General features: G+C 37.6%; 1 protein-coding gene across 1 annotated transcript in view; it reads left to right on the top strand.

Moving 5' to 3' along the window:
* Positions 1-17,455: 17,455 nt before the first annotated feature.
* Positions 17,456-27,257, top strand: part of LOC103507143 (tachykinin-like peptides receptor 99D) — a 19,340-nt gene continuing 9,538 nt past the window's right edge. The window contains exons 1-2 of the mRNA XM_026822076.1: positions 17,456-17,549; positions 19,723-19,779. The gene's annotated coding sequence lies outside the window, so the exon portion shown is untranslated. The remainder of the gene's footprint in view (positions 17,550-19,722; positions 19,780-27,257) is intronic.

Genomic DNA, 27,257 nt, shown 5'->3' with positions numbered 1-27,257 from the left:
AATATCTAGTGTAAGTCCTCAAAGCGCGGGGCCCGTGGCAGTCTGCCATTCTGCCTTATGGGTAATCCGGCCCTGAGTTACACTGATTTTAACCTCAGTATAGCGAAGCAATCTTAAAACCGAGTAGAATTTTACCTCAGTACAACGAAGTTACTCTGATTTGGACCTCAGTATAGCGAAGTAAATCGACATAACGAAATGGTTTAGATTTTAACCTCGATATAACGAAAAATAGATATTGCAAAAAAATTGATATAACGAAATTACAAGGAATACAAAAGGATAGGACAATAAAACAATAATGCATAGAAAAGGAGTGGGGTTATGGGGTAGTACATAGTACAATAAGCAATAAGACATAGAAAAAGGAACATAAAACAAGTGAACTGTGAAGTGAAAAAAAAAATAGTTCGTTATTTTTCAAATTTAAAAAAGCGCGCATTTCCTACCCATCTTTTCATCCACGTAGGTAAAATTCAGTGGACTTTGGTGATTTTTTGACACCACAAAGTGTAACACAAAATTGTCGTATTTTATTTAACACTTAACTGTAAACCGAAATTTAGAGAGGGGGTAAAAATCTCGTAATCAGCTGATTAAAAAAATCAGCTGTTCGCATTAACCGAGAAAAATTGGCGTTTCTATCGTAAACCGAAGTCCAGAGCTTGGTTTAGTATGGCAAGAGGGGAAACGTAAACCTAAAAAATAGTTAACGCCCCTTACGTCATAAACACACTGATATGAGGGGAGGTAGTGACCTTGACTAAACCGAACTTCGGTTAACGGTTAAGTGTTAAATAAAATGCCCCAAATAAATCAGAAGATATCAGGTTTCCCTTTTTGCATACAACAACAACAACAACAACAACAACAACAACAACAACAACAACAACAACAACAACAACAACAACAACAACATTATTATTATTATTTTTTCTTCTTCAACAATGTTATTTATCAGTTATCATTATCATGGTTGAAGTTTCTACTTGTCTCGTCCAAGTAGGTACCCAAGTAAAAAACAGATTAGAAATTTAGAATAGATGATATCTTCATTCTTCAAAAGTCTGTGGATGGGGCTGTTGTATTGTGTGTTCCAAATTCAAAACAGACAAAATGTACTTAATTCTTATGGTACATTTTATTTTACAAATTAACTATAATTTTATTTTATAGACCTTACTTTATATTTATTTTTATAACTTCTCTAAAAAATATTGTGAATTATTGGTGCCATTTTATTTTTATTTTTCACGAATCTTTTTTTACCTTCCTAAAAAATTGCTGTCATATTTTTACTTTTTTTTTCTTAGTTATAATTTTTACCTTTTTACTTTCTTTTTTCTTAGTTTTATCTTTTAACCTTTATTTCTATCTTAATCGTAGTTTTGTGGGGCAAACCTCATGGGGTACAAAGTAGTATCTTTCCTTTACCCTTGTAAAATAGTGTCATTTCTGAAATCTATCTATTAACTATACCAAACTACCAAATTAAATCGAAAATTGCACTATACCCCATATTCTGAATTGCCCTTCAATTATTATTAATTCAACTGCTTCTTAGTAAGCAATCGAGAGGCATTTTACCATATACCCATTTTTTTGTATTTTGTTAATTTTAGAACTTTGTAAGATTGTAAATAGCGGAGAGCTGAATATACAAATAAATAAAACCTGACATGGAATTATAGTAAACTATTAAAGGACAAAAATCGCAGTGTTCTTTTTTCTTATTTTATTTTCAACCCACACGGGTTATTGGTCTTTTTTTTAAATTTATTTATTTATTTTTTTTTTTGAAATGCAATTTTCAACTTTAATTCCCCATCAGTGCTTAATGATTCAATTAAGGCTTGATTGAAGTTTGGTGAAATCGGCTATAAGACAGCCAGGACACGATGTTTCCAAAGAAGCCATTAAAGTCGACACATAAAATATGGGCCTGAGCCTTAAGCCCGAATAAAATTTGCCACAGCCATGAATCACTCATGCCACTTTGGCAAAAAAATAAATCTACATGGATCTTCTTTTCTGCTGCCATAGTAACCACAACTCTTACTATTCCGGAGTATCTAGGTGTGGGTAGCTACATATCATTTTATACATAGGTTAGGCCAGATAATAGGTACATAATTATTAGTATCTGTACCTGCAAAACCTACATGTGGGTATTTGTACATAGCTCAGATAAAATAGGTACCTACATACCCACATATGTGCGCTATAGAAAGGTTAAATTTTATTTCAAAACTTTCAGACTATCACTGGTACATACAAGCTACAAGTATGAATTTAGCCATTAATGTAAGTATCTAGTACCTACACACATACTCTTATGAATGGTAAACACAGACCACACTAACCCTAATTAGATACCTAAGTATGAAATCTATTTATACCTAGGTACCTAAACATTTCGAGAAAAAACGAGTTAAAGTTTTTGCTATTTCAAAACTACACCAGTGAAAAGTAAGCAACCAAGGCAAGGTAAAAACTCAGACCACAATTTAAGTTGAACTTAGTTTGCCAGTAAAACTGACTGGATTGGCTAATCTTAAGCCAAATGTTAAAATCGACCAAATTGCTTAACCCGAACGGATTAATTTTTAAACCAGGTAAAATTATGTATGCCAGTTTAAACCGCCAGGAGTTAATGGAGCCTAAAGCAAACATGATGAATGTTGTATAATGTACTGTGGGAAAAATACAAAAAACGGATAGCAAATCTAAAATAGCTACCTAGCTATTCTCATGGCTAAAAGGGGTACCTACCTACCTACTAACTTAAAAAAAAAAAAAAAAAAAAAAAAAAAAAAGTTGGGGGAAAAATTTGACTGTTTTATGCCTCCAGGCAGATTCGAACCCGACCACTATTTCGGATAATGGTTTTGCCCTTACGTTTAGCCTGCGTACACAGGAGGTCTCTTGAAGAATTCCGCACCTAAGAGAATGGATTAGAAGAATTTTGATAAGAAGAATCGTGAATCTCCCAACTGAAAGTGGGATTTTTTCATTTTTGATTTGAATTGAAATAGTTTACTGTATTTTTAACAATACATATCACAGATTACAGGGCAGTTATACAATGGACGAAAAACACCCCTAGAATTACAGAAACAGAACCTTTGTCTAAAAACTTCTACAGGGCAGAGATTTTAACGTTGCGCTGGTAGATATTTTTGGTTTAAGTCAAAGCTCCCTCGGAGTGTACAGATTGCTAGTATTAGAGGTCTAAGGTCTAAGTTGTGTCTACACATAGTCGACGGCGGTCGATCGATGTCGACTGAAACCGTCCACACTGCCCTCGTCCTCGTAGATTGACCATCGATCGACAGCTGGCCCGGGCGTCGATTTTGTGTGAACACAGCTTAAAAGAAACTCCTTTTCCTTTCTGTTCCTTTCAATCCATCAGCCTACCTGTTTATAGTGTGTCCAGATCAATGTGACAGCAAAATAATGGGCATTGTTGCCAAACATGTCACATGTGCAATGGTAGAGAATCTTTAAAAGGGGAAGGTATATTGCACAGTGCTTCCTCGGACAGTGAAACAAAGTCAGGTAAGGCGATATCTACCTTACCTGTTCTGCAACCTCTGAACTTAGAGCTACCTCTGCATTTTAAAAGAGAGAGTTTATCAAAAATAGACCTTTACCTCAATTGCAACAATGTAAGGATTTCCTGCAATCTGATTGGTTCCTTCATTTTGGGTTGATGACTCATTGCTGTCACATTGATCTGGATGAACTATAGTCACCTATACCTATAGGTATCTTATTATAATACAAAAAGCCCAGTCTGAGGCTTAGGTGGAGGGGCAAACAGCCCCAAAAGATGGATTAAGCTTCCACCTATCTTCTTTTTCTTCTTCTTCTTTTTTTTCTTCTTCTTCTCCTTCTTCTTCTCCTCCTTCTTCGCCTTTTCCCATGTTCAGATGGGTTCGGCGTATGTCGTCGGCCTCTCAATCAGCTTTGAGTGATCGCTTTGAGGCCAACTAACTGGTTAAGCGTATACCTATATCTTCCAGCGTTGAGTGATCGCTTTGAGGCCAACTAACTGGTTAAGCTTATACCTATATCTTTCTTTTTCTCCCTTTCTTCTTCCATTCCCACAGCACGTGTCTCGGAAATGCAAGAACCTTTCAACGTTTTCATTGAAAAGCAATATCAATATCCACTCGAACGCGATATTCCAGGGGTTCCCAAACTTTTGAGTACTGCGTACCACCTGACACCTCAAGGTTCTTTTAGCGTACCACCAAGCAACAATTTTGTGTGGTTTGGGGATTAAATAATGAGCTTATAGCTCCGCAGGCGAAATTTTTGTGTTAGTGGTAGTACGAAGTACGATGTTACATTTTTTTGGTGAACTGATTGTAGATTTTTTCTCTCTCCCAACTAGGGTTGCCAAATTTGTTTTTTGCATTTACGAGACCAATCATAAAAATGGATTTTTCAATTCTTTTCGCGTACCACCAGAATTGCTTCAATGGTACGCATACCACAGATTGGGAACCTCTGCTATATTCAATGGGAGGTGATGTGTTTCATTAAATAAAAAATAACAATACGGGCGTTAACTACCCACGACTTGCTCGTGAAAAGCGGAGTGGTTGGGTGGAAGAGCTCCTCCAGAGCGCCCTGCCACTTAAAAGAAAGAAGGAAGAAGGAGGAGGAGGAGAAGGAGGAGGCGAAGAAGGAGGAGGAGAAGGAAGAGGAGAAGAAGAAGGAGAAGGAAGAAGGAGGAGGCGAAGAAGGAAGAGGAGAAGTAGAGGGAGGAGGAGAAGGAGAAAGAGAAGAAGGAGAAAAAAATAAAGAAGAAGAAAAATGAAAAAACCGTTTTCCAGTTACATACTCAAGATTGCTTGTAAACGAAAGGCGAAAAGAACTCCTCGCAAAAGAAAGGGGGAAAAGAGAAGTTCATTAAAATGCGCTTCCCGTTTTGTTTAAAGGAGTGAAGGAGTAAATCAAACTCGTGAAGATTCTTCTCTTTTTCCTCTCAAGAAAAGTGTATTGAATTTTTCCACGTGAGTGTATTGAATTTTTCCACGTGAGTAGAAGAAGAAGAAGAAAAAGCAAGATTCGTACGGAATCCTTTTTTATCTTTTAATGGAATAAATTTCCAACATTGTTTAGGTAGGTAGGTATAATATTTTTTTATTTTTTTGATCTACGCCAAAATAATATGAATAATATCTATGTATTTTTTTCTTTCTTTCTTTCGAAAAACTGATAATTATTTTCTTCCTTTGTGAGTCTGATATTTTACCAGGGAGGATTTGAACTTTACGATTCCTTTATATATGTCTACTCGTATGAAGAAAATTCCACAGTCTCTCGCTGCAGTTTTCTAACATACCTACCTACTTTCTATCACGGTCTAACTGCAATCAAGAAATCTATTTCTTTCATTTACAAAAATCTAGATGGGAAATGGATTGGGAATTCAAAAGCCATATTTCAGAGAAGAAGGTAGAAAAAAAACAACTTTCATTTACAAAAATCTAGATGGGAAATGGATTGGGAATTCAAAAGCCATATTTCAGAGAAGAAGGTAGAAAAAAAACAACTTTTTTTTTTAATTGAAATAAAAGAGGAAAGAATAGAAAAAGCCACTCAATATAATGAACGCTATTATGACTTCACCGAGCTCTTGGGTCCTTTGAAAATGAAATAATAGAGAAGTTAAAAGAAGTAAAAGAAAACTTGTCAATTATTTTGTTTCTTGGAATTCTAGGTAATTCTAATAAGTTTTCCTACAAAACTAGAGTAAAATTTCTATCAACCTATTCTATTAATTTGAACTTTGCTGAAATTATTAAAACTTAATAGTTTCTTGGAAATTTTAGGTAATTCTAATAATTTTTCGTACAACACTAGAGTTGATTTTCCATCTATTCATTTGAACTCTTTCAAATTACGTGCACGATTTGAGTGAGAATTGACTTTGAGAGTTCGTCTACAAATTATTTTCTTCATACTCGTACCTAAATACTATTGTGAAAAGTTCTCAATGATAATTTAATTCCCACCTACAAAGTACCTCTTGCATAAAGATCTGTGTGTGGGGGTATCCGAACAAATATTAGGTGCCTAAACTAAGTAAGGGCCTACAAAATACATGAAATAAAAACATACAAAGTATATGAATGGATGGCAGTAGCATATTGTAAAGCTCAATAGATGATAGTACCTTAGTAGGCGTAATGGAGTTTTGATGTACCCAATTTCCATTACGGTTTTGTGTCTTTATATTGAAGGGTCGAATGGAGAAATAGAGCCCCTTAGGCATTTAGAATGTTATTCCAATTCCAACCTTCTGTTTAACACCCATACAATTTTTAGCTAAATCCCCTTTAGGATTGATTTTTTTTTTTCAAGATGAGATTTTCACCGCCGTTTTTATGTATTTTGTAGCAATGAAACAACTGCTACATTAGACTCATGTGGTCTGTGTCGTAGCAAGCCCATCCCGTACAGTAGATATCACCCTGACTTTAGAACTCGATTCCAGCTGGGGTCAAAAAAATATCAAATCCTTTTTAGACCAAGGTTAGAATAGAAACTCAGGGTTTGAAAACAGGGCTTTAATCTTTTTCCCAAAGGCTGCTTTTTCTAAAAGGTTCTCCAGAACAAGAAATCTCGAACAAGTGTCGAGGACTTGAGAGTGTGAAGACAAAAGCCATTCGCAAAAGCTCAGCGATGTTCATTTATCAACCTGTCATTAGAGCGAAAAAAAAGAAAGCTAGACCACCATCATCAGCCAACCAGCATATTGAATGAATTGAATCGGGAGGGTGGGTTTCTTTTATTTATGAGACTTCTCCTTTCCTGCTAATCCCCTAATCCTAGACAAAAGGAAGAAACGGATGTGGGATGGCAGGAGAAAGAGAAAATGAGAAGAGGAGGAGGAGGAGGAGGAGGAGGATGAGGAGAAGAAGGAGGAAAAGAAACAAAGCAGACAAGAGCAGATAAGTGATAAATGCAGACGTCAGAAGCCAGCAGTTGCAGTGCGAAAGCATAAAGGTTCAGTTTTGTATGAATGCCTGGAAACTCATGTAATTATGCAATGTGCAATACACAAATCATCAATACTAATACAAATTACAAAGAGTAAGAACGTGGTATGGTAGGTAGATATTGTAGGTTAGGTAGTAGGTACGTTGTGTAGGTAGGTAATACAAAATCAAAGAGTAGTGGCCACCGCGGTGCACCAGGATAAGTCAGACACCAGGATAAGTCAGAAATAGAGTTAATGTTTTTGAAACCTCTGGGGATTGAACCCCCTCTTCCCTCTAAGATGAAATACCCGTCAGGCTACGCTACTTGCAAAACAATTCCATAACAAAAAACTCTAGGTACCTATAAGGGAAAAAGTTTCACTTCATAATCAATCTTACCAGACCTAATAAAGAACAAGCAATCCTTCATTAAGACAAAGTAACTTAATAAGAGATATAACTTTGAGTTATTGGTTCATTACCTGGCTTTGTTTTATCTGCTATAAAGTTATCAAGTTTAATAGAGTTTCCCCCTTCGTCCTTCTTAGAGTTCCTTCCTTTTCCTCTTCTCACGACTTTAATTCGTCTAACAAAGCCTTTAATGAAAATGGTTCTACAGGGAGGAAAAATAAGGGTAATAAAATTACGAAAGAGAAGAGGAAGACGAAGAAGGAGGAGAAGGTGAAGAAGAATAAGAAAAAATAAATAAAAGAGGAGAAGAAAAAATAAAAAAAAGAGGAAGGAAAGGAAAAAGAAGGAGAAGAAGAAAGAGGAGAAGAAGAAAAAGGAGAAGAGGGACATTTTGACTTTTTGAAAAGAAGAATGAAAAAAACTAAAATGTACGGATCTACGGATCCCTTGTAGCTGAAAAGTTCAAGATAAATATACCTAAGTACTTTGCGTAACAACTTCATATTAGGTAGGTTACGGGTATAGATATGTAGATATAATGTATGTAGATAGTTTATTCTAGCCATTATTAAGAATAAATAATTTTATTATTCAAAGTATGCAGGACTAAAAATAATATCAGGATAGTTAAGGAGTGTAGGTACCTATAATTATCACCTCATTGCAATTAGAGTAAAATTCAACATTGGTGCAAACATGGCAAGCGGCACTTATTCTTGCATGCAAACACACAATTACCTACTTCCTACGAACCCTGGACACAACTAACTTAAACAAACCAAAAATAGAAATAGGTACTAACTGTACCTACTCAAATAAATATTACCTATACTTAGTTACATAAATGTACCATGTATTTCCCTTTGGGTGGTCTCCAAAATAGGTCTTTAAAAAGCTTAAAAAATAACGCAAAAGCCTCCTCTTGCAGTCATGGAAGAAGAGGATTTTTAACCTAATTCCCTTTTTAAATTAATTTAATGTTACGAAATAATCTTCAAAGCTTGAACTTAAAAGTCTTTCGACTTGCACCACTAATGAAGCCCCCATACAACTTTTCAGTCAAACTTTCAAACCTCTCTGTTAACTGTTAATGAATGTTACCATTGTTCGATAGTAACTTTGATAGAGTGTCACACACTGGCCTAGCACAGGAGAGATCGGGATTCGACAAGATATCTGATATCACTACTCACTACATAATATAATATAGGTATCATGTCTGTAAATGTACTGAGTTTAAATTTGCCCACACAGATAAGGTTCGTTCTCGGAACGGCTGGCTTTCTAATATCCTGTCTTCCTTCTCTCTTCGCTTTCACAACGATAGACCTTAGCAGTTACAGTTCCCTCTATCTTCCGAAATTTTCGGCCTTTTGAAATCCCACTTTTCAATATCCTATCTCTTTTGTACACTTCCGTCCTTGTCAGTCCTACACAGTGACGTTAAACTTGCTTCAAACAAAACCTGAAGTACACTTTTCCAACTACAGTCGAACCTGGATATAAGAGAACTAGATATAAGAGAATCCTGGTTATAAGAGAAAATGTTGTCGCTGGGTGCACTCGCCTATGCTTTGGCTCCCCCATAGCTCCTTGCCTATCCTGGCGTAGGTGAACAACATGGAGAATATGGGCAGGAAGTAGGTTAGTATCATGAACATCACATTGTACCTGAAACAGAGGAACAGTGAATACATTTATTAGTTCTAAACTAGGTAGATCCATAAATTAGGTAGGTACATTTGTGTAAAAAAAAAGACGAATAAGAAGAACTAAAAGGCAGAAGGGGAAAGGAGGAGGCGGAGGAGGAGGAGAAGAAGAAGAAGAAAAAGAAGAAGAAGAAGAAGAAGAAGAAGAAGAAGAAGAAGAACGAGGAGGAGGAGGAGAGGGAGAAGGGGTGGCTTTCTCCTATCCTGTATTCCTTCTCTCTTCAATATTTCGGAACGATAAGACCTCCTCTGTTACAGTAAAGTTCTCTCTATCGAACATCTTAAAAAAAGGTTCTAAACTTCAAAGTGCCAGCTTGTAGTTAGCTTGGAGGGTTTTTTTTTTTTAAGAGGTTTGACAGAGGGAACTGTAACTGCTATGGTCTTATCGTCCCGAAATCGAAGAGAGAAGGAAGCTGTCTTCCTTCTCTAGGAGAGATAGGAGAAAGCCAGCCGTTCCGAGAACGAACATTATCCCATCAGGATAAAATCGGAAATCGAACCCGCGGCCTAGCGCTTACAAGGCAGACGCACTACCAACTAAGCTAACTAGGCTGGCATTAACTGCTATGGTCTTATCATCCCGAAATCAAAGAGAGAAGGAAGACAGGATAGGAGAAAGCCAGCCGTTCCGAGAACGAACATTATCTCATCAGGATAAAATACGCCCAGGGCGGGAATCGAACCCGCGGCCTAGCGCTTACAAGGCAGACGCACTACCAACTAAGCTAACTAGGCTGGCAGCACAAGATTCATTCTACGTGACTTGGCCTAATATAAACGGAACATCACGGTAGAAGATAACGATCTCCTGTTCAGCCTTAATTTTCCACCTCATTTAAAGTAGGTACTGTAATGATAATAACCATTCTGACGTGTGCCCTGTAATAGCTCAGGGCCGTAGATAGGAAGTCAAGAAAAAGATCTACCTACCTTTAACATAACTTGGAGGCTTGGAGCTTTTTCTTTGAGTTTTTTAGAGGCTCTCCACCCTTCAAGCTAACTACAAGCTGGCACTTTGAAGTTTAGAACCTTTTTTTAAGATCTTCGATCTCCTGTTCAGCCTTAATTTTCCACCTCATTTAAAGTAGGTACTGTAATGATAATAACCATTCTGACGTGTGCCCTGTAATAGCTCTTGTCAGGGCCGTAGATAGAAAGTCAAGAAAAAGATCTACCTACCTTTAACATAACTTGAAGGCTTGGAGCTTTTTCTTTGAGTTTTTTAGAGGCTCTCTACCCTTCAAGCTAACTACAAGCTGGCACTTAGAACCTTTTTTTAAGATGTTCGATAGAGGGAACTTTACTGTAACAGCGGAGGTCTTATCGTTGCGAAACATTTAAGAGAGAAGGAATACAGGATAGGAGAAAGCCACCCCTTCTCCCTCTCCTCCTCCTCCTCCTCCTCCTCCTCCTCCTAATCCTCCTTCTCGTTCTTCTTCTTCTTCTTCTTCTTCTTCTTCTTCTTCTTCTTCTTCTTCTTCTTCTTCTTCTCCTTCTTCTTCTTCTTCTTCTTCTTCTTCTTCTTCTTCTTCTTCTTCTTCTTCTTCTTCTCCTTCTTCTTCTTCTTCTTCTTCTTCTTCTTCTTCTTCTTCTTCTTCTTCTTCTTCTTCTTTTTCTTCTTCTTCTTCTTCTCCTTCTTCTTCTTCTTCTTCTTCTTCTTCTCCTTCTTCTTCTTCTTCTTCTTCTTCTTCTTCTTCTTCTTCTTCTTCTTCTTCTTCTTTTTCTTCTTCTTCTTCTTCTTCTTCTCCTCCTCCTCCGCCTCCTCCTTTCCCCTTCTGCCTTTTGGTTCTTCTTATTCGTCTTTTTTTTTACTCAAATGTACCTACCTAATTTATGGATCTAGAATACTAATTTACAAGTATTACATACACGCTCCGCCACTGTTCTCATCTTACCTCGAAATAAGGTTGGGAAGCTACTTGAGTTAGAAATAATGATACCAAGCCTTTACATGATAATGGTGCTTGAATTCTCGTTAACCGTAAACCAATTCCTTCCTCCCCCTCCTTTACTTCCCCTCCCTCCTTCAATTCCTTTGTTACTTCCCCTAGTGTGATTTCCTTCTTTGTACTTCCTGTTTTCTTCCTCCTCCTCTCCTTCCTTTTTCTTCTCCTCCTCCTCCTTTTCTTTCTTCTCATCCTTCTCATCTGCCTATTCTTCTCTTTACATGATCTCTTTCCTTCTTTATACTTCTTCTTTTCCTTTTTCCTCCCCTCCCTTCTATTCTTCATTTCTCCTCCTTCTCTTCCTCCTCTTCTTCCTCCCCCTTCTACTCTTTTCTCCTCCTTCTCTTCCTCCTCCTCCTTGTACTCTTTTCTTACATGCTCCCTTTCTTTCCGAACTTGTTCTATGTCTTATTCTTTATCATTCCTTAGCTCTAGCTGGCCCTTCTACTTATCACATACTATATCTCTTTATTATGCCTTTCTATTTTCTTGTTGTTCCTCACCTTCTTTCTTCTTCCTTCTTTACTCCTTCCTTCCTATTTCATGATTTTCACATTGAACCTTTTTTTATGAGAATAAAGGGACAGGATATTGTTAGGATACTATGCGGATAGATATTTATCGGGCCATTTCAAATTTCTGTACACATAACCTTTGGCAATATGCATATTTTTACGTAAGTAGATAATTGGTCATAAAATATTGTATGTGCGTATATTTTCGTGGAACTTGTCAGTGTGGGCATGGGTTTTTTGTTACTAAAACACCTGGTGCTTTGAAAAAGAATATTATTTATGGTATTTTGCACGCCATTTTTACTAAATACCTACAAACATGTAGGAGTATTTTGACTAGATCTACCTACGTACCTAGTACGTATTAGCAATTAGAAAAAAAAACCTACAATATTCCATACCTACCGACCTATTTGATTGTTAGGTATAACTTTGGAAAATGACACCAATTAAACTCAAGTTTGTAGGTATACTTGATAAGTATACGAGTAGGTTAGGTACCTATAGGTATGAAATACTTATGTATAGGTATCAGACATTTCATTTTTATTAATTTCCAATTAATTACGAAGTTTCAAAGAAAGGACGAACTTTTCCCTCTACCTCCTTTGTTTCTTTTATTTTTCCACTTCCTTCTCTCTTCTTCTCCTTTCTTTCATTCTCCCCTCTCTCCCCTTTTCCTCAACTGAAAAATCTGAAAACTTTTTCTCCCTAACCCTTTCAGGGAATAAAGGAACCTTTGGTGAGTGACATAGATACAGATACCTAGAGCGGAGAAGAGGAGGAAGTAACTATATTTAGTCTAGCTACATAGGTACCTACCTATTTTTTTTTTTCCAAGAGATTTGATAGAGGGAACTATAACAGCTAAAGTCTTATCGTTCCGAAAGCGAAGAGAGAAGGAGGACAGGATAGGAGAAAGTCAGCCGTTCCGAGAAGGAGCCTTATCTGTTTGAGATAAACTCCGCCCCGGGCGGAAATCGAACCTGCAACCTAGTGGTTACAAGGCAGACGCACTACCCTCCAAGCGAACTAGGCTGGCTGCCAGTAGTTAGGTACTCAAAAGGGTAAAAAATCATCCCAAAAAGTGGTCACAAAGAATGAAAGGCCATAACTTTGGAAAATGACACCAATTAAACTCAAGTTTGTAGGTATACTTGATAAGTACACGAGTACTTGATAAGTATACGAGTAGGTTAGGTACCTATAGGTATGAAATACTTATCTATAGGTATCAGACATTTCATTTTTATTAATTTCCAATTAATTACGAAATTTCAAAGAAAGGACGAACTTTTCCCTCTACCTCCTTTGTTTCTTTTATTTTTCCACTTCCTTCTCTCTTCTTCTCCTTTCTTTCATTCTCCCCTCTCTCCCCTTTTCCTCAACTGAAAAATCTGAAAACTTTTTCTCTCTAACCCTTTCAGGGAATAAGGGAACCTTTGGTGATACCTAGAGCGGAGAAAAGGAGGAAGTAACTATAGTTATTCTAGCTACATGGAGGAAGTAAATAGCTAGGGTACCTACTTACTTTTTAGTCCGTCCTTCCTTTATTATTACAATAGTAATAAAAAGGTATACGGGACGGACTATTGTATTCGCTTCGGTGTCGTCTGTCAGTCTGTTCCCATAGAAGGACTTATCCAAATCTGGTCGACCTATATATCAAATTAAAGGTCTTTCTACCAGGATCACGAAAATGGTGGTGCAAATTTTGTCCAGAGAACCATAAAGCCAAAAAACCAAAAAACGGGCCCTGCTTGTTTTAATTTCTTTTCAAGAGATTTGATAGAGGGAACCTCCTCAACTGAAAAATCTGAAAACTTTTTCTCCCTAACCCTTTCAGGGAATAAAGGAACCTTTGGTGAGTGACATAGATACAGATACCCAGAGCGGAGAAGAGGATTAAGTAACTATAGTTAGTCTAGCTACATGGAGGAAGTATTGACCAGAGAACCATAGAGCCAAAAAACCAAAAAAAACTGGTTTTTGGGGGATTTTTTTCACATTTTCTTACACAAATGAGCTCGATCTTGAAATTTGTCGCGACGACCTATGAACTCAAAGCGATAAAGTTTTAGATAACACTTCAGTCAATAAGACCGGTTTTAGCGTTACCTATGTTAAGCTACGCCGAGGAAGCCCAATAAATGGATGGGTGACTTAAACATTATATTGGGAATAAAGGGAGAACGGGCTCTAGTCTCGATTTTAAATCATTACCTACATTAAAGTAAAATCAAATCAAGAATGATAACAAACTGAATATTATACAAATTAGGTAGGTACATAGGTACTGATTTTCTCTAATCACGATCGAATAAACTACGGGCTAAAAAATTTCCGGAGGGACGGGCCCATCTTGTTTTAATTTCTTTTCAAGAGATTTGATAGAGGGAACTATAACAGCTAAAGTCTTATCGTTCCGAAAGCGAAGATACAAGGAAGACAGGATAGGAGAAAGTCAGCCGTTCCGAGAAGGAACCTTATCTGTTTGAGATAAACTCCGCCCCGGGCGGAAATCGAACCTGCGACCTAGTGGTTACAAGGCAGACGCGCTACCCTCCAAGCCAATTAGTCTGGCTGCCAGTAGTTAGGTACTCAAAAGGGTAAAAAATCATCCCAAAAAGTCGTCACAAAGAATGAAAGGCCAGGGAACCATAACAGCTAAAGTCTTATCGTTCCGAAAGCGAAGAGAGAAGGAGGACAGGATAGGAGAAAGTCAGCCGTTCCGAGAAGGATCCTTATCTGTTAGAGATAAACTCCGCCCCGGGCGGGATCCGAACCTGCGACCTAGTGGTTACAAGGCAGACGCGCTACCCTCCAAGCCAACTAGTCTGGCTGCCAGTAGTTAGGTACTGCAAAGGGTAAAAAATCATCCCAAAAAGTTGTCACAAAGAATGAAAGGCCATCACAATATTGAAAAAAATCGAACCCTTTTTCTGAGTTATACAGTTCATTAAGCCACTAGTAGAAAATGAGGGAAAAAAAAAAAAAAAAAAAAAAAAAAAAAAAAAAAAAAATCGTGGATTTTCATTTTTTATTGAATCTTAACGTTTTGAAAGAAGTATTAACTTTTTCTCGATGAAGGTTCGGTATGAGGTGTGTTTTTTTTCGATTACGCTAGGACTTAATCGAACCCTTTTGCCAGTCTAGTTACCTAGAGCTTGAAAGGTGCACTACCTCCCTTGTAAGCGCTAGGTCACGGATTCGATTCCCGCCCAGGGCGGATTTTATCCTGAACGGATAAGATTCGTTCTCGGAACGGCTGGCTTTCTTCTCTCCGGTCTTACTTCTCTCTTCGCTTTTTGGATGATTAGACCTTGGCAGTAATAGTTCCCTCTATCGAACTTCATAAAAAATAATATCTACACAATATTGAAAAAAATCGAACCCTTTTTCTGAGTTATACAGTTCATTAAGCCACTAGTAGAAAATGAGGGAAGCTTCAAACTTACCGTTCCCAGAAGCGATTGGTCAAACTCTGCAAAACCTCAAGTTCGATAAGTGAACTTGAATTGTACTTTATTTTTTACTACCGTACCAGTACTATGCTGCATTGAGCAAAAACTTTTAATGGGAGGAAGAGAAGGAGAGAGAGAGAGAGGAATAGAGTGAGTAATTGAAAAAAAAGAGAGAGAGAGAGACAGAGAGGGAGAGAGATAAAGTGAGAGAGAGAGAGAAAAAGGGGAGAGAGGGGAGAATGAAAGAAAGGAGAAGAAGAGAGAAGGAAGTGGAAAAATAAAAGAAACAAAGGAGGTAGAGGGAAAAGTTCGTCCTTTCTTTGAAACTTCGTAATTAATTGGAAATTAATAAAAATGAAATGTCTGATACCTATACATAAGTATTTCATACCTATAGGTACTTAACCTACTCGTATACTTATCAAGTACTCGTGTACTTATCAAGTATACCTACAAACTTGAGTTTAATTGGTGTCATTTTCCAAAGTTACAACCTAACAACCAAATAGATCGGTAGGTATGGAATATTGTAGGGTTTTTTTTCTAATTGCTAATACGTACTAGGTACGTAGGTAGATCTAGTCAAAATACTCCTACATGTTTGTAGGTGTTTAGTAAAAATGGCGTGCAAAATACCATAAATAATATTCTTTTTCAAAGCACCAGGTGTTTTAGTAACAAAAAACCCATGCCCACACTGACAAGTTCCACGAAAATATACGCACATACAATATTTTATGACCAATTATCTACTTGCGTAAAAATATGCATATTACCAAAGGTTATGTGTACAGAAATTTGAAATGGCCCGATAAATATCTATCCGCATAGTATCCTAACAATATCCTGTCCCTTTATTCTCATAAAAAAGGTTCAATGTGAAAATCGTGAAATAGGAAGGAAGGAGTAAAGAAGAAAGAAGGTGAGGAACAACAAGAAAAGAGAAAGGCATAATAAAGAGATATGTGATAAGTAGAAGGGACAGCTAGAGCTAAGGAATGATAAAGAATAAGACATAGAACAAGTTCGGAAAGAAAGGGAGCATGCAAGAAAAGAGTAGAAGGAGGATGAAGAGAAGGAGGAGAAATGAAAAATAGAAGGGAGGGGGAGGAAAAAGGGAAAAGAAGAAGTATAAAGAAGGAAAGAGATCATGAAAAGAGAAGAATAGGCAGATAAGAAGAAAGAGAAAAGGAGGAGAAGGAGAAGGAAAAGGAAGGAGAGGAGGAGGAAGAAAACAGGAAGTACAAAGAAGGAAATCACACTAGGGGAAGTAACAAAGGAATTGAAGGAGGGAGGGGAAGTAAAGGAGGGGGAGGAAGGAATTGGTTTACGGTTAACGAGAATTCAAGCACCATTATCATGTAAAGGCTTGGTATCATTATTTTCTAACTCAAGTAGCTTCCCAACCTTATTTCGAGGTAAGATGAGAACAGTGGCGGAGCGTGTATGTAATACTTGTAAATTAGTATTACACCATATCGTAAAAGGTTGAAAGTTGATGCCCGTTTCAATCGCACACCTTGGAGTAATGTGAAGGGACTAAAAGTGGACGAAATTAAATTTAAAGTAGCTACCCAATTGTCTTCACGAGGCTGAGTGCACCCCGAACACAGAACCGAAAAAACTTCGACCCCTGTAAATTAGTATTACACCATATCGTAAAAGGTTGAAAGTTGATGCCCGTTTCAATCGCACACCTTGGAGTAATGTGAAGGGACTAAATGTGGACGAAATTAAATTTAAAGTAGCTACTCAATTGTCTTCACGAGGCTGAGTGCACTCCGAACACAGAAGCGAAAAAATTTCGACCCCGCCGGGAATCGAACCCGAGAACTTCGGCTTGTTAGTCTAGTCTAGTGTGATTCTCACTCGGCCATGGAGGTTTCTCTAGTGAGATACGTATCTACCTCGAATTTTCGCAGACACAGAAATTAAGTACGTTAACAGTAGACCAACCTCTGAATTGAACCACGCTACTCCACTGTTCAAAGAAGTAATTTTGAAGTGGTGCAATAAAGTAAAGTATAGAGGTTCCCATGGTTTTCTTTGCAGCTTTGAAGACGTCGGATATCGATACAAAGAGAACAAAGGTTAGAGAGAGTATTGTGGGATTACCCGTTGTGTAATCATGATTAATGGATCTCGAGTGAGAACTCTTCATTAGAAGAACTTTCTTCTTCTTTTTCTTCTTCTTCTTCTTCTTCTTCTTCTTCTTTTTCTTTTTCTTCTTCTTCTTCTTCTTCTTCTTCTTCTTCTCCTCCTCCTCCTCCTCCTCCGCCTCCTCCTTTCCCCTTCTGCCTTTTGGTTCTTCTTATTCTCTTATTCGTCTTTTTTTTACACAAACGTACCTACCTAATTATTTATGGATCTAGTTTAGAACTAATAAATTTATTCACTGTTCCTCTGTTTCAGGTACAATGTGATGTTCATGATCCTAACCTACTTCCTGCCCATATTCTCCATGCTGTTCACCTACGCCAGGATAGGCAAGGAGCTATGGGGGAGCAGAACTCTTCATTAGAAGAAACAATAAGGCGCCCATAACAAAAGACATGAGGAAGTTGCATTTGAGTGTAACAATTGATGAGACAGGTATACAGTCGAACCTGGATATAAGAGAATCCAGGGGACCGACCTTTTTTTTCTTATATCCTCTCTCTCTCTCTCTCTCTCTCTCTCTCTCTCTCTCTCTCTCTCTCTCTCTCTCTCTCTCTCTCTCTCTCCCTCTCTGTCTTTCTTTCTCTTTCTCTCTCTCTCCCTCTCTGTCTTTCTTCCTCTCTCTCTCTCGCACTTAGCTCTATCTTTCTCACTCTCTCCTTCTCTCTCTTTCTCCTTCTCTCTCTTTCTCCCTCTCTCTCTTTCTTTTTTTTTTTCAATTACTCACTCTCTACCTCTCTCTCCTTCTCTGTCTTTCTTTCTCTCTCTCTCTTTCTCTCTCTCTCTCTCTCTCTCTCTCTCTCTCTCTCTCTCTCGCACTTAGCTCTATCTTTCTCTCTCTCTCTTTCTTTTTTTTTCAATTACTCACTCTCTTCCCCTCTCTCTCTCTCTCCTTCTCTTCCTCCCATTAAAAGTTTTTGCTCAATGCAGCACAGTATTGGTACGGTAGTAAAGAATAAAGTACAATTCAAGTTCACTTATCGAACTTGAGGTTTTGCAGAGTTTGACCAATCGCTTCTGGGAATGGTAAGTTTGAAGCTTAGGTACCTCATTTTGTACTAGTGGCTTAATGAACTGTATAACTCAGAAGAAGGGTTAGATTTTTTTAAGGAGGTTTAATAGAGGGTTTAATAGAGGAACTGTAACTGCTAAGGTCTTATCGTCCCGAAAGTGAAGAGAGAAGTAAGACAGGATAGGAGAAAGCCAGCCGTTCCGAGAACGAATCTTATCCGTTCAGGATAAAATTCGCCCTGGGCTGGAGTCGAATCCGCGACCTATCGCTTACAAGGGAGGTAGCGCACCTTTCAAGTTCTAGGTAACTAGGCTGGCAAGGGTTCGATTAAGTCCTAGAATAATCGAAAAAAAAATAACACCTCATGCCGAACCTTCATCAAGAAAAAATTACTTCTTTCAAAACGTTAAGATTCTTACAACTAGACGAGAAAACTTTTGTTTCGTTGCGAACGTCGTCGCAATTGTCTCCTCCTCTTTTTCTTACAATGAATTGACAGCGAATTATACCTACGACGTCTCGTCGAAGTTGTAGTGTTTTTCTTGTTCTTCTTCTTCTTCATTTTCTTCTTGTTCTCCTTCTTCTTCTTCTTCTTCTTCTTACCGATACCGATTAAACCGATTAAACCGATACCGATTAAACCGATACCAAGCAGAAATTGATCAAGAGGAACATCCAAAATCTGTCAAGACAAAACTAAAAAGAATAATAATTGAAGAAGAACTTTAGAAAAGAAGAAGGAAAAATCCAAAATGCTTACCTAAGTACCTACAGAACAACGTACCTAAAAATCAACGAGCAATAATAAGAACACAAGAAGAGGAAAAACCATCTCCAAAGAAGTTGTTTTATTAGCTTAGGAGATGTATTATGTTTATTATTAATTGTAAAAATAAAATGTTACCATGTTTCAATTCAATTCAATTCAATTCTTCTTCTTCTTCTTGGCCTTTTCCCGTTTATAAGGGATCGACGTTTCTAGGCAGCCTTTTCCCAGTAAGCTCTATTTTGTCATCCGCTTTCTTTTCACCCTTTCTCCCATATTATCCTTGTTAACACAGCTTTCCCACTTACCTACCTTCCTAGAATACATTAACTAATTTCGTTATCTAAAATCTAAAGCGATGAGATGATTTTCTTGGAGAAATAATTTGATATTTAGATTCTAGGTAGGTAATGGGCTAATGAGTACATACTTCTAATTATTATCTACATCTACGAAGAAGAAACGATTTTATTTAAGTTCTTGAATGAACAGCCTCAATTATTAAGTTATGGTGGTTCGCCTACCTACTTTTACATTCTACCAACTTTTGCGTGTTCATGCTAATACTTCTTGAGACGATTTTCGGAGAATAAATACCTACCTTCCACTTTTATCTGGTATGATTAAATTTCAACTACCTAGGTATACATATTTCTGCAGATACTTCAACATTATTCGTCTACCTACGTATTTGAAAACTTCAGCTTATTCCTGATATGCACACAAAGTAGCACATACCTAGTTTAAAGCATAGGCGAGTGCACCCAGCGACAACTCGAAAACATCAAGTCCAAACGAAGGGTGAGTTTTGTCTTTGGAAAGTTGTTTGTTTGCTTGTTTGTTTGTTTCCTTGTTTGTTTGCTTTTTATGCTAAACCAATATCAAATATGTACACAGGAGACTGATTGTATAAGTCGCCATTTCTAGTATGTACATAGAGTTATTTGTAGATGGAGACTAACCCAATCAGAGTACTACTCCTTATGTACATACATAAAAATATATCTTAGGTAACACAAGGCAACAAAATAAATAATAATATGTAGGTGTAGGTACATAATACAAGGCAACTACAAATAGCTACCTAATGTGAAAGAAAAGCGAATACCATTTAGGTGCCAGGTGACACACATTAAATTTTACAGCAGGAACAAAAAGTCTCTTCTAATAATAAGCATTGGACGCATGTGGTCTGTGTTTTTAGGTGCCAGGTGACACACATTAAATTTTACAGCAGGAACAAAAAGTCTCTTCTAATAATAAGCATTGGACGCATGTGGTCTGTGTCGTAGCATGCCCTTCCCGTAGTATGCCTCTCTTCAGATGGGCGAGAAGAGACACAATACTCCCCATTTAGGAGCTGGGTCAACACGAGAACCAGAAAGTAACCCGTAAATATTTGCAATCGAAAAACGAGTACAAATTTTTGTCGATGGTGGGATTCGAACCCGGGACCTTCTGCATGGCAAGCGAGCGCGTTACCACTGGACCAACCATGCCCCCACCAATGTTGAAGTGAACTTTTATCCATCCTGAACTTATACAATTAGTAAGTACAGTTTTATTTTACTTATATCCGTAATATTAATTATTAACTTGAAACCAAGATGGAGAAACTGAACATGTACATTTAAAGTCCTTTTCTCTATTTCTCTCCCCCCCTCTCTCTCTCTCTCTCTCTCCCTCTCTGTCTTTCTTTCTCTCTCCCTCTCTCTTTCTCTCTCTCTCTCTCACTTTATCTCTCTCTCCCTCTCTGTCTTTCTTTCTCTCTCTCCCTCTCTCTCTCTCTTTCTTTTTTTTTTCAATTACTTACTCTCTTCTTCTCTCCCTCTCTCTTTCTCCCATTAAAAGTTTTTGCTCAATGCAGCATTGGCAGGGCGCTCTGGAGGAGCTCTTCCACCCAACCACTCCGCTTTTCACGAGCAAGTCGTGGGTAGTTAACGCCCGTATTGTTATTTGTTTAATGAAACACATCACCTCCTATTGAATGAGGCAGAGGTTCCCAATCTGTGGTTCGCGTAACACTAGTGGTAGGCGGAAGCATTTCTGGTAGTACGCGAAGAAATTTGAAAAACCCATTTTTATGATTGGTCTCGTAAATGAAAAAAAAAAAAAAAAAAAATTGGCAACCCTAGTTGAGAGAGAAAAAATCTACAATCAGTTCACCAAAAAGTTGTGACATCGTACTACCACTAACACAAAATTTCGCCTGCGGAGCTATAATCTCATTATTTAATCCCCAAATCACACAAAATTGATGCTTGGTGGTACGCTAAAAGAACCTTGAGGTGTCAGGTGGTACGCAGTACTCAAAAGTTTGGGAACCCCTGGAATATCGCGTTCGAGTGGATATTGATATTGCTTTTCAATGAAAACGTTGAAAGGTTCTTGCATTTCCGAGACACGTGCTGTGGGAATGGAAGAAGAAAGGGAGAAAAAGAAAGATATAGGTATAAGCTTAACCAGTTAGTTGGCCTCAAAGCGATCACTCAACGCTGATTGAGAGGCCGACGACACACGCCGACCCCATCTGAACATGGGAAAAGGCGAAGAAGGAGAAGAAGAAGACGATAGGTGGAAGCTTAATCCATCTTTTGGGACTTTTGGGGCTGTTTGCCCCTCCACCTAAGCCTCAGACTGGGCTTTTTGTGTTTTCTTATATCCAGGTTTCCACTAAATCCAGTTTCTCTTATAATGTGACTTTTGGACAAATTCTCTTACATAGAGGTCCGAGGTAAGGGGATTCTCTTATATAGAGGTAAGGGGATTCTCTTACATAGAGGTACGAGGTAGATAATTCTCTTAATAGAGGTAAATCGATTACCTTGGGCCAGAAAAAAGTTCTCTTATATCGAGGTTTTCTCTTATATCCAGGTTTTTGGCTCAAAAATGAAGGGCCCAGAAAATATTCTCTTATATCCAGGATTCTCTTATATCTAGTTCTCTTATATCCAGGTTCGACTGTAGTTGGAAAAGTGTACTTCAGGTTTTGTTTGATGCAAGTTTAACGTCACTGTGTAGCTCTGACAAGGACGGAAGTGTACAAAAGAGATAGAATATTGAAAAGTGGGATTTCAAAAGGCCGAAAATTTCGAAAGATAGAGGGAACTGTAACTGCTAAGGTCTACCATTGTGAAAGCGAAGAGAGAAGGAAGACAGGATATTAGAAAACCAACCGTTCCGAGAACGAACCTTATCTGTATGGGCAAATTTAAACTCAGTACATATAAAGACATGATTATGTAGTGAGTAGTGATATCACATATCTTGTCGAATCCCGATCTCTCCTGTGCTAGGCCAGTGTGTGACACTCTATCAAAGTTACTATCAAACAATGGCCGTAACATTCATTAACAGTTAAACAAAGGTTTGAAAGTTTGACTGAAAAGTTGTATGGGGGCTTCATTAGTGGTGCAAGTCGAAATTTTAAGTTCAAGCTTTGAAGATTATTTCGTAACATTAAATTAATTTAAAAAGGGAATTAAGTTAAAACTCCTTTTCTTCCATGACTGCAAGAGGAGGCTTTTGCGTTATTTTTTAAGCTTTTTAAAGACCTATTTTGGAGACCACTCAAAGGGAAATACCTACATGGTACATATATTTATGTAACTATAGGTAATATTTATTTGAGTAGGTACAGTTAGTACCTATTTCTATTATTTAAGTTAGTTGTGTCCAGGGTTCGTAGGAAGTAATTGTGTATTTGCATGCAAGAATAAGTGCCGCTTGCCATGTTTGCACCAATGTTGAATTTTACTCTAATTGCAATGAGGTGATAATTACAGGTACCCACAATCCTTAGTTTTCCTGATATTATTTTTAGTCCTGGATACTTTCAGTAATTATTTATTCTTAATGGCTAGAATGAGCTATCTACAATTCTACATACATTATATCTACATATCTATACCCGTAACCTACCTATTATGAAGTTGTTAAGGTGGATTTCCACCAACGCGATTTTTGTCGCACGACAGAGGTCGCGTTGGTGGAAATCCACCTTTACGCAAATTACTTAGGTACCTATATTTATCTTGAACTTTTCAGCTACAAGGGATCCGTAGATCCGTACATTTTAGTTTTCTTCATTCTTCTTTTCAAAAAGTCAAAATGTCCCTCTTCTCCTCCTCCTTCTTCTCCTCTTTCTTCTTCTCCTTCTTTTTCCTTTCCTTCCTCTTTTTTTATTTTTTCTTCTTCTCCTCTTTTATTTATTTTTTCTTATTCTTCTTCACCTTCTCCTCCTTCTTCGTCTTCCTCTTCTCTTTCGTAATTTTATTACCCTTATTTTTCCTCCCTGTAGAACCATTTTCATTAAAGGCTTTGTTAGACGAATTAAAGTCGTGAGAAGAGGAAAAGGAAGGAACTCTAAGAAGGACGAAGGGGGAAACTCTATTAAACTTGATAACTTTATAGCAGATAAAACAAAGCCAGGTAATGAACCAATAACTCAAAGTTATATCTCTTATTAAGTTACTTTGTCTTAATGAAGGATTGCTTGTTCTTTATTAGGTCTGGTAAGATTGATTATGAAGTGAAACTTTTTCCCTTATAGGTACCTAGAGTTTTTTGTTATGGAATTGTTTTGCAAGTAGCGTAGCCTGACGGGTATTTCATCTTAGAGGGAAGAGGGGGTTCAATCCCCAGAGGTTTCAAAAACATTAACTCTATTTCTGACTTATCCTGGTGTCTGACTTATCCTGGTGCACCGCGGTGGCCACTACTCTTTGATTTTGTATTACCTACCTACACAACGTACCTACTACCTAACCTACAATATCTACCTACCATACCACGTTCTTACTCTTTGTAATTTGTATTAGTATTGATGATTTGTGTATTGCACATTGCATAATTACATGAGTTTCCAGGCATTCATACAAAACTGAACCTTTATGCTTTCGCACTGCAACTGCTGGCTTCTGACGTCTGCATTTATCACTTATCTGCTCTTGTCTGCTTTGTTTCTTTTCCTCCTTCTTCTCCTCATCCTCCTCCTCCTCCTCCTCCTCCTCTTCTCATTTTCTCTTTCTCCTGCCATCCCACATCCGTTTCTTCCTTTTGTCTAGGATTAGGGGATTAGCAGGAAAGGAGAAGTCTCATAAATAAAAGAAACCCACCCTCCCGATTCAATTCATTCAATATGCTGGTTGGCTGATGATGGTGGTCTAGCTTTCTTTTTTTTTTCGCTCTAATGACAGGTTGATAAATGAACATCGCTGAGCTTTTGCGAATGGCTTTTGTCTTCACACTCTCAAGTCCTCGACACTTGTTCGAGATTTCTTGTTCTGGAGAACCTTTTAGAAAAAGCAGCCTTTGGGAAAAAGATTAAAGCCCTGTTTTCAAACCCTGAGTTTCTATTCTAACCTTGGTCTAAAAAGGATTTGATATTTTTTTTTGACCCCAGCTGGAATCGAGTTCTAAAGTCAGGGTGATATCTACTGTACGGGATGGGCTTGCTACGACACAGACCACATGAGTCTAATGTAGCAGTTGTTTCATTGCTACAAAATACATAAAAACGGCGGTGAAAATCTCATCTTGAAAAAAAAAAATCAATCCTAAAGGGGATTTAGCTAAAAATTGTATGGGTGTTAAACAGAAGGTTGGAATTGGAATAACATTCTAAATGCCTAAGGGGCTCTATTTCTCCATTCGACCCTTCAATATAAAGACACAAAACCGTAATGGAAATTGGGTACATCAAAACTCCATTACGCCTACTAAGGTACTATCATCTATTGAGCTTTACAATATGCTACTGCCATCCATTCATATACTTTGTATGTTTTTATTTCATGTATTTTGTAGGCCCTTACTTAGTTTAGGCACCTAATATTTGTTCGGATACCCCCACACACAGATCTTTATGCAAGAGGTACTTTGTAGGTGGGAATTAAATTATCATTGAGAACTTTTCACAATAGTATTTAGGTACGAGTATGAAGAAAATAATTTGTAGACGAACTCTCAAAGTCAATTCTCACTCAAATCGTGCACGTAATTTGAAAGAGTTCAAATGAATAGATGGAAAATCAACTCTAGTGTTGTACGAAAAATTATTAGAATTACCTAAAATTTCCAAGAAACTATTAAGTTTTAATAATTTCAGCAAAGTTCAAATTAATAGAATAGGTTGATAGAAATTTTACTCTAGTTTTGTAGGAAAACTTATTAGAATTACCTAGAATTCCAAGAAACAAAATAATTGACAAGTTTTCTTTTTTTTTTTTTTTTTTTTTTTTTTTTTTTTTTAAGTTAGTAGGTACCTAGGTAGGTACCCCTTTTAGCCATGAGAATAGCTAGGTAGCTATTTACATTTGCTATCCGTTTTTGTATTTTTCCCACAGTACATTATACAACATTCATCATGTTTGCTTTAGGCTCCATTAACGCCTGACGGTTTAAACTGGCATACATAATTTTACCTGGTTTAAAAATTAATCCGTTCGGGGCAATTTGGTCGATTTTAACATTTGGCTTAAGATTAGCCAATCCAATCAGTTTTACTGGCAAACTAAGTTCAACTTAAATTGTGGTCTGAGTTTTTACCTTGCCTTGGTTATTACTTTTCATTGGTGTAGTTTCGAAATAGAAAAAAAACTTTAACTCGTTTTTTCTCGAAAAGTTTAGGTAGGGACCTAGGTATATATTATAGATTTCATACTTAGGTACCTACCTAATTAGGGTTAGTGTGGTCTGTGTTTACCATTCATGAGTGTGTGTGTAGGTATACTAGGTACCTACTTACATTAATGGCTAAATTCATACTTGTAGCTTGTATGTACCAGTGATAGTCTGAAAGTTTTGAAATAAAATAATTTAACCTTTCTATATCGCACATAATATGTGGGTATGAAGGTACCTATTTTATCTGAGCTATGTACAAATACCCACATGTAGGTTTTGCAGGTACAGATACTAATAATTATGTACCTATTATCTGACCTAACCTAAGTAGGTACAAATTCATGTAAGTACCTAGTACCTACCCACACCTAGGTACTCCTAGTAAGGAGGGAATGAAAAGGGAAAAGATATGGATGGATGGGAGGGAATGAACCAATGAAGGAGGGAAAAATATGGATTGATGGGAGGGAATGAAGGGGGGAAAAATATGGACGGATGGGAGAGAATGAACCAATGAAGGAGGGAAAAATATGGATGGATGGGAGGGAATGAACGAATAAACGAGGGAAAAATATGGATGGATGGGAGAGAATGAACCAATGAAGGAGGGAAAAATATGGATGGATGGGAGGAAATGAACGAATGGAGGAGGGAAAAATATGGATGGGAGGGAGGGAAGAAACTCAAAAGGGAGGAAAAAAATATAGATGGGAGATAGGTAGAATCGTCTCGACCGAGCTCACTTGTCAAATTATCAGGGGACCATTAGACTGATTTTCTTACCGAGGAGGAAACAGGGGAAGTGGGGAGGAAAAAGGAGAAAAATTGGAAGGGGGATCAACTGAAAAAAGGGAGGCTAAGCAGTGTTTGGGAAGGAAAACAGGAGAAGTACTAAGAGATGGAGAAAAAAATGGGAGAGGTAAAAGGGGAACAAAAGGAAAGAAATACAGATGGATGGGAGGGGAGGAACAGAAGGAACGAGGATAGAGAGGGGAAGGGACATAAAAGGAACAAATGGGAAGGGGACTTAGAAGGAAGGAGAGGGGGTTGAAATGGGAGAGAGAGAGAGAGATAGTGGGAGAGAGCACTATGTATAATGGAGAGATCGAACGCTCTCTGTCGAACTGAAAGAGAGAAAGAACTAGAGGAGAATTGACACTGCTTGAGTGCCTGAATATTTCATGTCTCTCTCTACTTTCTGAAAAAAAAAGAAAAGAAAATCACTCCATTCTTCTCCTTCTCTTCTATGTCCCTATCTCTCTCTCTCTCTTGTTCTCTCTCCTTCTCTCTTACAAGAAAATCTAAGCTGGAAAAATGATGCTGTTAAAATTGTATGAACGCCGCGTAAATATTTTGTGTATGCAATGTGCAAAGAAGTATTAGTGGAGATGTCTAATGTTCTGATGCACCTAGGTACTTACTTTCAACCGTCAAATCAAAGTTATTTTTGAGGATTAATCTGATCTGATTGGTTGCTTTCAAAAAAATTAAGCCAATCAGATTTCTTAATCCAAGAGTTTAACATAAGAGGATTAATTTCACTTTGTGAACTTAGTCATTACTGTACCACTGTACCTACACTACGCTACGTTTGTTTTCCATTACCAACCTTTGTGATGTGTGTTATGGTTATATCGGTGTACTTCGGATCT

This window comes from Diaphorina citri, unplaced genomic scaffold (genome assembly GCF_000475195.1).
Source record: "Diaphorina citri unplaced genomic scaffold, Diaci psyllid genome assembly version 1.1 scaffold291, whole genome shotgun sequence".
NCBI lineage: Eukaryota > Metazoa > Arthropoda > Insecta > Hemiptera > Psyllidae > Diaphorina > Diaphorina citri.
The sequence above is the reverse complement of the archived record's forward strand: the minus strand, read 5'-3'. Positions and strand labels throughout refer to the sequence as shown.